We start from the raw sequence: 12385 nt of genomic DNA on the forward strand, positions 1-12385 counted from the left end.
AAACACTAATTGGTGGCCCTTTTGAGACCCCAATTCTCCCCTAATGACATCATTAAAATGACAACTCCAAAAAGGGATGATATGATTAGGGAGGCCGAGGAAAGGGCTAGAAAAGAAAAAGCGATAGTTGGAGAGGAAACACATGAGGAGGCACAAATTGAAACTCAAGAGGATAACGTGGAAATGAAGAACATAGACTATGGTGATTATGGAATTCCATTTACGAAATTCACTAAACTTGAAACTCGAACACAAAATATAAAAACACAACTAGGAGTTATCAGTGATACATTGAAAACCCTAGTTGAAGCCATAACTAAGTTAGCCGATTCTCAATCGTTAACTATTATTGAAAAATCATCGATTCCTCATAATCAAGTTGAGAGGTCCACCTCTCGACTTACAGAAACCTCTAATATCCTTAAGGACTTGAAACTGCCAATTTTTAATGGAAAAGAAAGGGATCGTAATAAAGATGTGATTAATACGTTCTTGCAAAAGTGGCAAGACTTCCAGTGACTCAGGATACTCCTCCTAAAAACCAAGTCGTGGAAGCAAGTTTTTCCCTTGGAAATAAAGCCTAAAATGGTGGATGAGCCTCAAGGAAAATGATAGAATTCCTAGGTATTGGACTGAGTTTGAACAAGCCTTCCTAAAAGAGTTTTTATCAGAAAATGAATTAGAAATAGTGTGGCAGGCTTGGGACAATTGCACTATGGGTAAAAACACTCTAGTCCAGTACATAGAGAACTATAGGGAGGAAGTACTTAAGCTGAAGGGAATTGATGAATTCCAAAAGATAAGGGGTTTCATGAGAGGTCTTAAAGACACTTATAAAGTTGAGGTGAAAAGAAATTCTCCTAAAACCTTTGAGGAAGCCATTAAGTATGCCCAAATATACGATGATACGATGGGGAAAGTCAGAGTTGGAACTTCGAAGCAAACAGGTTTTGTTCCAAAGTTCAACAAATTTTCAAATTTGAAAAGGAAGGGGCACTTTAAGAAGCAGGTTCCTCAAGCACCACCTAAGAAACCTCAAACACAATCCTCTCTTGAAGAAAGAGGATTAAGAAAGGACAAGACAAGAAAATCTGTGCTTCAAATGTTTGGGCAAAGACCATGCTGCTTGGAACTGCCCTAAAAATAAACAAGCGAGAGCTAAAGCTCCAAATAGACCTCCACAAAAACAAGTGCATGCGGTGCAAGTGTTGCCACTTAATGTGTTGCAAAGTACACTGAGGTAGAGGTCTATCATGAGGATAGCACCCACATGTGTTGTGTATCATTGGCAATGTGGCATCCCACCTATGTTCCTCATGATTTAATGCATGGAAAAAATAAGGGACAAAGAGTAAGAGTGATGGTCGATGATAGTGCAACACATAATTTCTTGAGCTACTCGTTAGTTAAGAAATTAAAATTTCCTAAGAGTCCCAGTGCCCATAAATATGTGGTCTGTTTCGCAAAGGAGAGTGATGAAAAAGTTTGGGACACTATGATGCATGGTGTAGAGGTGGATATTCAAGGTTATCAGGATGCCTTGATTTTCAAATCATGCATCTCGATCGAATAGATGTAGTGCTTGGTCGAGAATGGCTGTATAGTCTTGGGCATAGCTTACAGTCGAGTCATCTTAATAACTCCATTATGTTTGGAAAAGAGGGTAGAGTCTTCCAAATTCAAGGAGAACATGATGTGCCTAACTCTTCTCTTATTTGTTCGATGGAATTGGAACGACTACTACACCAAGAAGAATGCAAGATATATCTCTGTGAACTTACTTTTATTGGTGATTTTATGTCTTCTGCATCGAAAAGAAGTAATATTGTTTTTGATAATGTAAAAAATATTAATCTTCTTTTAATGATTTAATGTTGGAATTAAAAGATGTTTTTCCGTCTGATTTACTTGATGGTTTACCTCCTGAGAGAGAACTAGATCATGAAATAGATTTAATTCATGGATCTACCCCTGTTTGTAAACCCCCATATAGGCTTAGCAAAAGGGAGGAACGTGAGGTCGAAAGACAGTTAACAAAATATCTTAGGAAGGGCCAAATCCAACCAAGTAGCTCACCTTGGTCTACACCAATTTTACTGGTAAAGAAAAAGGATGGTACTGTGCATGTATGCATAGATTACAAAGCACTAAATAAAATCAGCATAAAAAATAAGTATCCCATTCCTTGCATTAATGAGCTCTTTGATCAATTGAAAGGGACAAAATACTTTACTAAAATTGATTTAAGATCAAGATATTCGAATCAGGGAAGAGCATGTCCCTAAGGCATCATTTCGTACTAGGTATGGGTATTATCAATTTAAAGTAATGCCATTTGGATTAACAAATGCTCCAACAACTTTCATGACACTTATGAATAGTGTCTTAAGGCCATATCTAGGAAAATTTACTGTAGTATTTTTAAACAATATCCTTATTTATAGTAAAACAAAAAAAAAGCATTTGGAACATTTACGAAAAGTGTTATAGCTGCTTAGAGATAATTCATTCTTTGCTAAAGAATCCAAATGTGAATTCTTTACAAAAGAAGTGAAATACTTGGGACATATAATATCCCAAGAAGATGTTCGTATGGACCCTAACAAAGAAAGGGCCATATTCGAATGGCCACATCCTACAAATCTAGAAGAATTACATGTATTCTTAGGTTTGTCAAGATTCTATAGGAGATTCATCCCAGATTACACTAGGATTGTTGTTCCGATGATGGACGATCTTAAGGGGAAGGGAAGCACCTTCATATAGGATAAACCTCAAAAGAGAAGTTTTGAAAAATTAGCAGCTCATGTCTTAAAAGTAGTGGATCCCAATTAACCATTCGTGGTTGAGACAGATGCCAATGATTTTGTTGTTAGAGCGATACTTATACAAAAATGTCGACTAGTGGCTTTTGAAAGCAAAAAGTTAGATCATGCCCGACGAAATTACTCGGCGTATGAGAAGAAACTATATGCTATAGTCTATGCTTTAAAAAAGTGGAGGCACTACTTATATGGTGCAAAATTTGAGATCATCTTTGATCAGGAGAGCATTAAGTGGATTTGTAATCAACCAGAGCTTAAAGGTAGAAAAGCTAAGTGGGTTGAGCAAGAGTTTGATATACAATACACATATAGAAAAGGGAAGTCCAATGTGGTAGTAGACTCTCTTAGCCGAATGCCAATTGTTAATTAATTGAGTTTTACTCAGTTTCATAATGATTTCATAGAGTCCTTAAAGAGGAAATGTGAGTTTGATCCTCACTTCTCTAAAATATGGAAAGCAATTAGAAATAGGGATCCAACTAATCGAGAGGCTTTCACTGAGGAGTCGCATGGAAATGGCAACACACCACAGGTTGGTAATAAAGGACTCAAGTGGAAAAAATATACTATTGAAGATGGCTACCTACTCTACAAGGGTAGAGTATGTGTCCCGGATAATAATGACATTAGGCGCCAAATCCTTTTTGAATGTCATGATAGTCCAAGTGCTGAACACCCGAGAATTCAAAAGACATATGTGCTTCTAAAAAGACAATTCTTTTGGCCTGGAATAGGTAAGGACATCCAAGATTATGTATTGAAGTGCCAAAAATGCTAGGTCAATAAGGCTGAACGCCTTAAGATAGGAGGTCTCCTACAGCCATTGGAGATTCCATATGGCAAATGGGAAAGCATCTCCATGGATTTCATTGTAGGATTACCTAGGACAGCGAGGGGGCACAACTCTATGTGGATAATTGTGGATCGGTTGACCAAGATGGCTCATTTCATTCATGTTAATGAAGATGTTAAAACTCTAGAATTAGCGAGGCTATTTGTGGAGCATATCTATAGATTGTATGGGCTACCAGCCGGTATTGTTAATGACCGGGATAGCAGATTTAATAGTCATTTTTAGAGAGCTATGTTTAAGAGGTTAGAAACTTCATTGAATATAAGCACCACGGATCATCCACAGAGTGATGGTCAAAATTAAAGGGTCAATCAGATCATTGAGGATATGCTTCGAGCATATGTAAGTAAACGGCAAACTAATTGGAAACAATATTTGCCCATATTAGAATTTGCATATAACAGTGCCAAACATTCAGCTACAGGTTTTAGTCCATTCATGATGATATATGAATTTCAACCAAGAGCCCCAATGACAGTGGGACTCGGAAAAGAGAAGGTTCAAGCGGCCAAAGACTTTCTTGAAGATATGAATCAAATGCTTAAGTTAGCTAAAGATAGCATAAGAGCTCAACATAGAGCACGAAGTTATGCAAACCCCCACCGTAGAAAGTTGGAGTTTGAAGTAAATGAGAAAATCTACCTTAAGGTACGTGAATCTAGAATCTCTAAAGATAAGTAAATGTCCCAAAGTTGTCTCCTAGGTATTATGGACCATTCACAATAGTTAAGAGGATTGGAAACTTGCTTACAAATTAGCCTTGTACTTGAGGGATATAGAGTACATCCAGTCTTTCATGTTAGTAGGATAAAAAGAAAGTTAGGAGATGATAATAATCTCATTGGAAATGAAGTCCTAGTTGAACTCATTGAACCTGCATGTTTGCCACATGAACCAAAAAGAATTTTAGATGAACCAAAAAGAATTTTAGATAGACAAGAAAAAAGAACGCGACACACAATATGGGAAGAATGTCTGGTCAAGTGGAAAGATAGATCTGAAGAGAGTTCAACATTGAAAAGTGTAAGCAATCTCCAGAGGAGGTTTCCCAATTTGGTTTTCGAGAACGTAAACTATTCTTAAAGGAAAGGAAATGTTACATCAACCATAATCCTGGAGCCATGCGGCACGATTATGGTGAGGCGAGAAACCAAGAGGGCTTGACACTGCAACGGTGGATGTAAATAAGTGTGGCTAGGCATAAGTGGGGCCTAGCATTAGAGAGGGATGCCAAGAAGGGGTAAAGACTAAGGTCCTTTAGAAGGACATCTGGCATCTAGAAGTCCACATGGCATGCAGTGGGCTAGGTGGGAGGACTCTAGAGGGAGCTCAGGAAAGGAGGTTGGAGAGAGGAACCTCACGAGTGAAGGGGAGAGACGAGCTCAAGAGGGGGAATCCATGGTTGAAAATGACTAAAGAAGCCCTCGATGCTTAAGGGAATGTTACATATGTCCACTCATAACTACTCTTAATTTTTTATAAAGTGGCTTCGAACATTGAGGATACGAATCAGAGTGCTTTCTAAAACTCATGTAAGAAGCTCATTGCTTTTTGAAACTCTTGCAAGATGTCTGTTGACACCATTAGTCTTTGAGATTTTACCTCATAAATTAGTCTCCTGCAAACTCTTGTAATGCCATCAACTCCTTTTATAATTTCACACATATATGCTAAAATAACCTTTGAGATTATGCTTAGAGTTATTTGTTCTAATGTTTATTACTGTGTTCAAAAGCGATTATCAACTTTGTTTTGGACTTTCCTTCTTTGGTTTTGGAAAGCACACTCGTCCAAAATTAATAAATTGTGTTAAACAATCTTCTAGCCCTCTCTATTTTTATTGTACTTCGAAAAATGGGAGGTACCTCCAGCGAAGGGCTTTCGCTGTACTTGCTTGATGAGTAGAGGATGGCTTTCGCTGTACTTGCTTGATGAGTAGAGGATGGCCTTTGCGGATAGAACTTTAGCATAATCCAAACTAGTGTTTTGATGATGCTGGTAGTCTTAATGTGCAGAAGTAGCCCATTAATACAATACAATATGGTTACCACTATATATACAAACTTGGCATGCAACCGTCAACATATGGAGCCTATCAGTTCATGGACACATGTTCATTGAGCTTCCAATTCACCAATTATTGTTAGTGACTGCTTTTCGTTCAGACTATCTATCATCATTCAAGCGTTCAAGTGAAATAGCCTTCCAATAGGATTAATGTACAACACAATGAGACGCAATGTAAGGAGTCAGTATTTAAAAAGTTGAGCAACATCCACTATGAAAATAAGAAGCTTCCTTTGTGGATGTACAGTCGACATTCTTGTTCATACTGACTGTTTCTTGCACAATGAGCGAAGCAAAACTAATCTTCTAGGCCTTGCAACAATGAACACACAAAACCAACAACCTTCAGCATGATCTAGAAATCCTTTCCATAGTTTCTTTGTTGTGGTGGTTGGATTAAAATCTTGACAAAACATCAACTAGCCATCCTTTCTTTGTTGAATTTTTGTTGTAAACTCCTATCTCTCAGCAACTGAATAGCTAATCCTTTTAGAAACTAGAGTTAGATACTGCACAAAAAGACACAGCCAAAACTTCAGGGCATCTGTGATCTCAAAAATATCAGAGCATCATAAACTGTCCTCAGAGAAAAAACATCTTCAGAGAAAGACCTACGAGCAAAGCAAGTATCAATACATAAATGACTCAGATAGCGATGTTTATTTTGTATGGAACAACATAGCCATTGGAGCTATAACATTGGCATTGTGCACTTCATTCAGATCCAAGAGTAATATAAATGTTTCATACGTGATCTTTAAAAAAATCTGAGGATCTTACAAATCTAAGAGCGAAGAGTAGATTTAAAGTTATCTATACATTATATCATATTTCAAATGCTTACAAGCACATTCAGTCGTAGTTCTTTACCTCCCCACCTGTGAGACCCCAAATGAGGAGAGCATGGTGGAGGTGTACAAAATGGGGTTCAGAGACGCCATGGGGGCAGAACTGAGAGCATTTGCAGGGCTGCCAAATGGGCAACATGCTAGCTGCCATGTGGGCAGCATAAGCTGCACTACCTAGCTGCTATTGGAGAGCAGGAAAAGCTCTGAACAGTGGGCAGAAGGGCCGACGGAGACCGGCAGCAAGGGCTGCTCAAAGGAATGGAGGTTTGGACCTGCAGGCAAGGCTGCAACCAACAGCAACAGATTATGCAGCATCCAACACCAGTTTGGAGCAGCACTGGTGGTCGGGTGTTTTTTGAAGGTTTACAGCCAATAGAAGGGCCCCAGATCTGGAGCTATCAAGCCACCAGAGCTAGCTGTCTACCAGGGCAGCAGGGAGGCTGAGAATCACCTAGAGGCTGTGCAATACAGTTTGCAGATCACGTACAGACTTCGGGTTGACATGGTCACAGGTTTGCTGCAGTTCTGCAGCAGCAAACAAAGCTGAGCTTCGTAGAGCACTCATTTACGGGTCTTTTCCATGAAGAGCAGCAGAAGAAGTGTCCACGGAGCACCACTACGCAGCCCACCAAAGCTCTATGAGAGCACACAGGCGCTGAGTGTTTTTGAAGGTGCCACGAGGAGGTAGTAGAACATTTTTGGAGTCACAGGGGTCCACATCTAGGCATCACCCTGCTGATGGATGGTGGCACACTGTGCACACATTTTGTAGATGTTTTGGTCCTTCAGCATTGTTCAATTACTGTCTGCACATCTCTCTCTCTCTCTCTCTCTGTCTCTCTCTCTCTCTCCACACTAGTACACACTAAGGAAAGAGGTTGGATTTGGATTTAGCACTATGTGAGTCTTGGGCACCTCTGTTTATCTTCCGCTGGCAGGGAGATTGCCTGTAGAAAACGACCGCCACCTCTGTTTTCTAACATGGTATCAAAGCCCTGAGGAGGACTAACAAGAGCTGGGAACTCAAAGGTGAACCTTGTGAAAAACGATATCGGTTCAGCTTATAGAAATTGACTTCTACGTCTGAAGGACACGCCTCCTTGCGAGAAGGCAGTTATCAAGGTTCACAGAAGCGGGTGATCCAAATTCATACAAGTGTATACTTCCTAGGCCCTTTATTTCCTCCAAGCTGGTTATTGTTTCTACCACAGAATCTGAGTATGTATAGCGGCTACTGTAGTAGCTCGAGAATTGGTTTGGCTGCGACAATTGCTTGCAGATATTGGTCATCCTCCACCATCCAGTACTACTCTCAGATGTGATAATCAAAGTGCCATAAGTCTGGCTAAAGACTATGTTCAGCACAACAAATCCAAGCATATTGTTGTTCATTATCATTAGGTCAGACATGAAGTGAAGAAAGGGATGATAATGATTGAACATTGTCCCACTTCTCAGATGATTGCTCGACAGAAGCAACATCCCTCTATGGAAGATGAAGATGGAGAGCCACCTGGTGGTTCAGATGATCTAGGAGATTACCAGAGTGGATCTAAGGCCACACGCTATCACAAAGGCAATTGGGATTGTAACGATACCTAGCAGTCAAGGATATGGTACTGCAAGGTCCAAAAGCCCTCGCCATCATTATTGGCACATCTGTGGACTTGGTCCTTGCACACATACACCTAGCAGACACGGTGTTCTCAGCATGGACCAAGCTGAAAGACATACGAAATCAACCCGTGGCCAAGATCCTTGACTTGGAAACCGAATTCTACAACACGAAGATGGAGGAGGGGACACAGTGGGGGATCATATCACCAAGATGAAGGTGGTGAGATCAATTGTCAACAGTTGGTCAACAAGCGGATTCAACACAGATTTTGCTTGGGATGCTCCCCAAGAGCTACAAAGGGGATCATATCACCAAGATGAAGGTGGTGACATCAACTATCAACAGTTAGTCAAAAGGCAGATTCGCACGGATTGGTAGGCTCTTGCTTGGCATGCTCCCTAGGAGCTACAAAGGATTTGTAATGATCATGGTTGCAAGACAACGGTCGGCACCAATGACTTTCGACAAGCTAGTGCCTCTGCTCCTAGGAGAAAAGTATAACTGATCCCAAGAAAAGGCCTTTTATGCACAAGACAAGAGCAAAGGTACAAAGCCTAGCAGCAGCAAGCCCAACAACAAAAAGAGAAATGACAAACCGGAGATGACGAAGACTCTTCTTCTAGTGGAGGCAAGAAGAAGAAGAAATGCTTCTATTGCGACCAGCCAAGGCATTTTGCAAAGGACTATAGAAAGAAGAAGGCTAACTGGAAGAGAAGAAAAGAGTCAAAACAAGAGTCAAAAGAGTCAAAGCCAACATCAAATGTGGTAATAACTGAGGAGCTTTTCTTGGTAACAACTCCGAGAGTTGTTGAGGTAGGATATGCAGATCTTGGTGTACCATTGTGTATGTTAGACATTGTCACCAAAAAAGAAAGTATGTCTGACATTGAGAGATGGTATGAAATGTCAAAGGGACCAGCAATGTAGCGGGAGATAGGCTGACTCACTCTCTCTCCTGCTCAACACTAACTGAAACTGATGGATGATGCACTCAATACACAAGTGATGCTGTGAATGTGAGTGAGAGAACAAGAGGGAACGGGCCTCTGAAGAGGAATATATACCGAAATGTATGAATGCCCAAAGGGCTGAATACAACTGTATGAATGGCTGAAACCCTCATTACAAAACGGTACTAGACTAGACACTGTGGAGAGGAGGTGAATTCTCACTAATGATCCCTGTAGGCCAATGTAAGAAATCCTAGATTTACTATATTTAGAAATGTGCTAAAGAACAGAAAGGAGACTCAGATAGCAGAGAAAAAGGAATAATTGTATTGCTTGAATGTCTGTAGGGTAGATGTTTTTGTCATCCATACAATTGGGCCTCTCTTATATAGAGAGTGAAGAGTCACACATGAAAAGGTGTGTACTCCAAAGGGTGTGTGCATGAAGAGGTGTGTACCCCTTGTGAAGGGTGTGACCCTTGATGAGAGGGTACATTACAATAAGAATGTCTCTTCATTAGAATGTCTCTTGTGAAGGGTTGTGCCTCATTAGGAAGTGTCCCGTCGAAAGGGCAAGGGTTGTGCCTCTTAGGAAGTGTCCCGTCGAAAGGGCATACCCTTCCACAAGTGTCCATTCATTAAACCATCCATAAGTCTAGAAATAGAGAAAGGAATATGTCACAGATCGTGACAGCCAAGGGCTACCCTGCTGGTCTACTACTGTTGGCGCTCTTGGCTACCTTTGCTGAGCACTAGAAGGCCCAAGACTGGATGAGTAAGGAGGAACCACATGGCTGCCTTTTTTAGGCCCCCCTTGGGCCTGAAAACTAGCTGACTCAGGCTACTGCTGCATCGACTCGAGGTCCTTTGGTAGGGACCCCTGCTGGTACCCCAACTTGCTGACATCGCACCCAACCACTAAGGGTTCCTGCTTACCATTGTATCGTGTGAAGTTGAGCTTCCCCGGAAAGGCAGGCTTGAGTGGAGGTGGAAGTCTCTCCCCCCCCCAGTCTGCTGGTCAAAGTAGAGAAATGAGAAGCTGCCAATCTCGTTCTTCCTTCTCTTCTCGAGCCGTACGTTCTCAACTCCTTGGCCTCCTAAGCCTCGCGGTCCCAAAGTTCCTTGGATTCCCAAGCCTTCTTCTTTTGCTTCCCGAGCTTCCCGCTCGGCTTCTCGAGCCTCCCGATCACGTTCTTCTTTTTCCTCCCAAGCTAGCCTCTCGCGCTCTCTGGCGGCCTGCTCACGATCTTCCCACATTTCCTAAAGCTGGGTCATGCAAGTAAAGAGAGCCCTGCACTATTGTTGCTACATCTACATCATAGCCTACAACATGGTTATCATGGTAGACATGGAAATGTCTACAAGATTCTGTGGTCGTGGTGGGGTCGGAGCCTGGTCCCTCCTCCCCTCTTGTTTTGGTGGTCCTTACTGGATCTTGTCTGGACCATAAACAATGGGGGTTGTCCCTAAACTGACTCTCCCTATCTCAAGAAAGAAAACTGAAGCTCTAATACCAATGTAGGGCAGTGCATGGCAAGGTCCAAGATTCTGAGGGGGACAGCTAGATGATGTTTGTACCAGGATTGCTTAAGAACACTAGCAGATTCGTGACTAACTGCCACCACAATGCAAATATCCTAAGTCAAAGTACAGTTGACCATTTATTTGACTATAATTAAAGAGTTTTCCATTATGGTCAAAGAGTTCTTTTAAATGGTCACGTAAACCTGACTTCAGTCAGGGAGACTTGGTTCATTACCAAGAGGGTTAACTGCAGTTAACCAGAGAACCACAGAGCTGACTACGATCAGAGAGTGTTGACTTCGGTCAACATGTTACGGAAATTATATTTTTTGATATATCTTGCTTTGGATATTATTACTTTAGTCAAGTGTGACTATAGCAAAATACTCCATAGGAGCACACCAGACGCGGCGGGGGTCCTAGTGGATACTTTGTGTGGTTAGTTGGGGACGCCTGACTAGCTTGTGTTTTGCCATGCTAGATGGTCGATATTGTGGGTGATTCCATTTAATACTGATGTCGCTAGTGTTATTGGTGTTGTGCTTGATTATTGTGCTTTGAGCGCGGTTATGTTGGGATTGGTTGATTCGGTGATTCGTTCAATTGATTGTTAATAACTAATGTAATTGGCGGCTTGAGTACAGGTGATGGAACTCATAGCGAGGATTGGAGTTAGTGCGAGGGTACCGATCGAGGTGTCACACAGCGCATTTTATATGGCCATGGGCCAATTTTGTATTTGTTTTATTATTGCAAGTTGAGCAATATATTTTGTTGAGGATATAATTCATTTTGGGACCTAAGATGGCTATGTAAAGCAAATCCCTCATTTTTGGATGAGAGAGATAATTTTGGCTCCTTGGTGCTTTTATGAAATATCACAAAGCCACTCATCTAGGGGGGGGAGATTGTACCCATTCTGCTGTCGCTTTCATGGTGTGATTGTGTTTCTTCTTCTCCAATTGATTATGTGGTGAATTTGTGTGTTGAAAAGATTACCTTTTGGTTTCAGTGGTATCAGAGCTTAGGTCACGCTCTTGTGAGGGAAAAAGAGAAGCTCCCTCGTGTGGAAATTGAAAGGGAGAGAAGTCTTGAAGGGAACTACAGGACACATGCAAAAACAGAGTTCGTGGGGGAGAGAAAGCTTGCATCGAGGGATGTGTGCATCTAGTCTTAGGCTTTGTATTTTAAAGACCGCACCAAGTACTTAGCTAGACGTCATCATCTCGAGAGCCCTGCAATAGTTTGTTCTCTTTAACCGTGTGAGCTTTGAAGTCGACTCCAAGAGTGCATCCTAGATTCAGTGCCCTTGTGTAGTCACGACCCTTGGGACTTGAGATCACTCAAGAGATAGCAATGAGCAGCGTCATAGTAGCGTCTTAGTAGCTTAGCGTCCGCAGCCCCCGTTCACCGAAGTACCAAGATCTGCATCAAAAGACTAGCCGCTTCTAGTCTTGGGAATCTCCCTCTGCGTGCATCTCACTGTATCCTAGGTGTCTGTGGATCTCTGCGAATCTCACGGACAGCCGACGCGGAATTGCGCATTCCAAACTCCACTATCTCTGAAAATTCAGAGTTAGGCTATCAATAAAAGCTTTGTACTGTCCAAAGCTCTGCACAATCATGGTAATTGTGAGCACAGAGTGATAGTGCCTCGCTACAGATTCTGCACTCCCAAAATCTACGCGCACCTCAGGCTCT

This window comes from Dipteris shenzhenensis, chromosome 21, assembly GCF_047967505.1.
Source record: "Dipteris shenzhenensis isolate YYH24624 ecotype China chromosome 21, Dip_SZ_1.0, whole genome shotgun sequence".
In the NCBI taxonomy this organism is placed as follows: Eukaryota; Viridiplantae; Streptophyta; class Polypodiopsida; order Gleicheniales; family Dipteridaceae; genus Dipteris; species Dipteris shenzhenensis.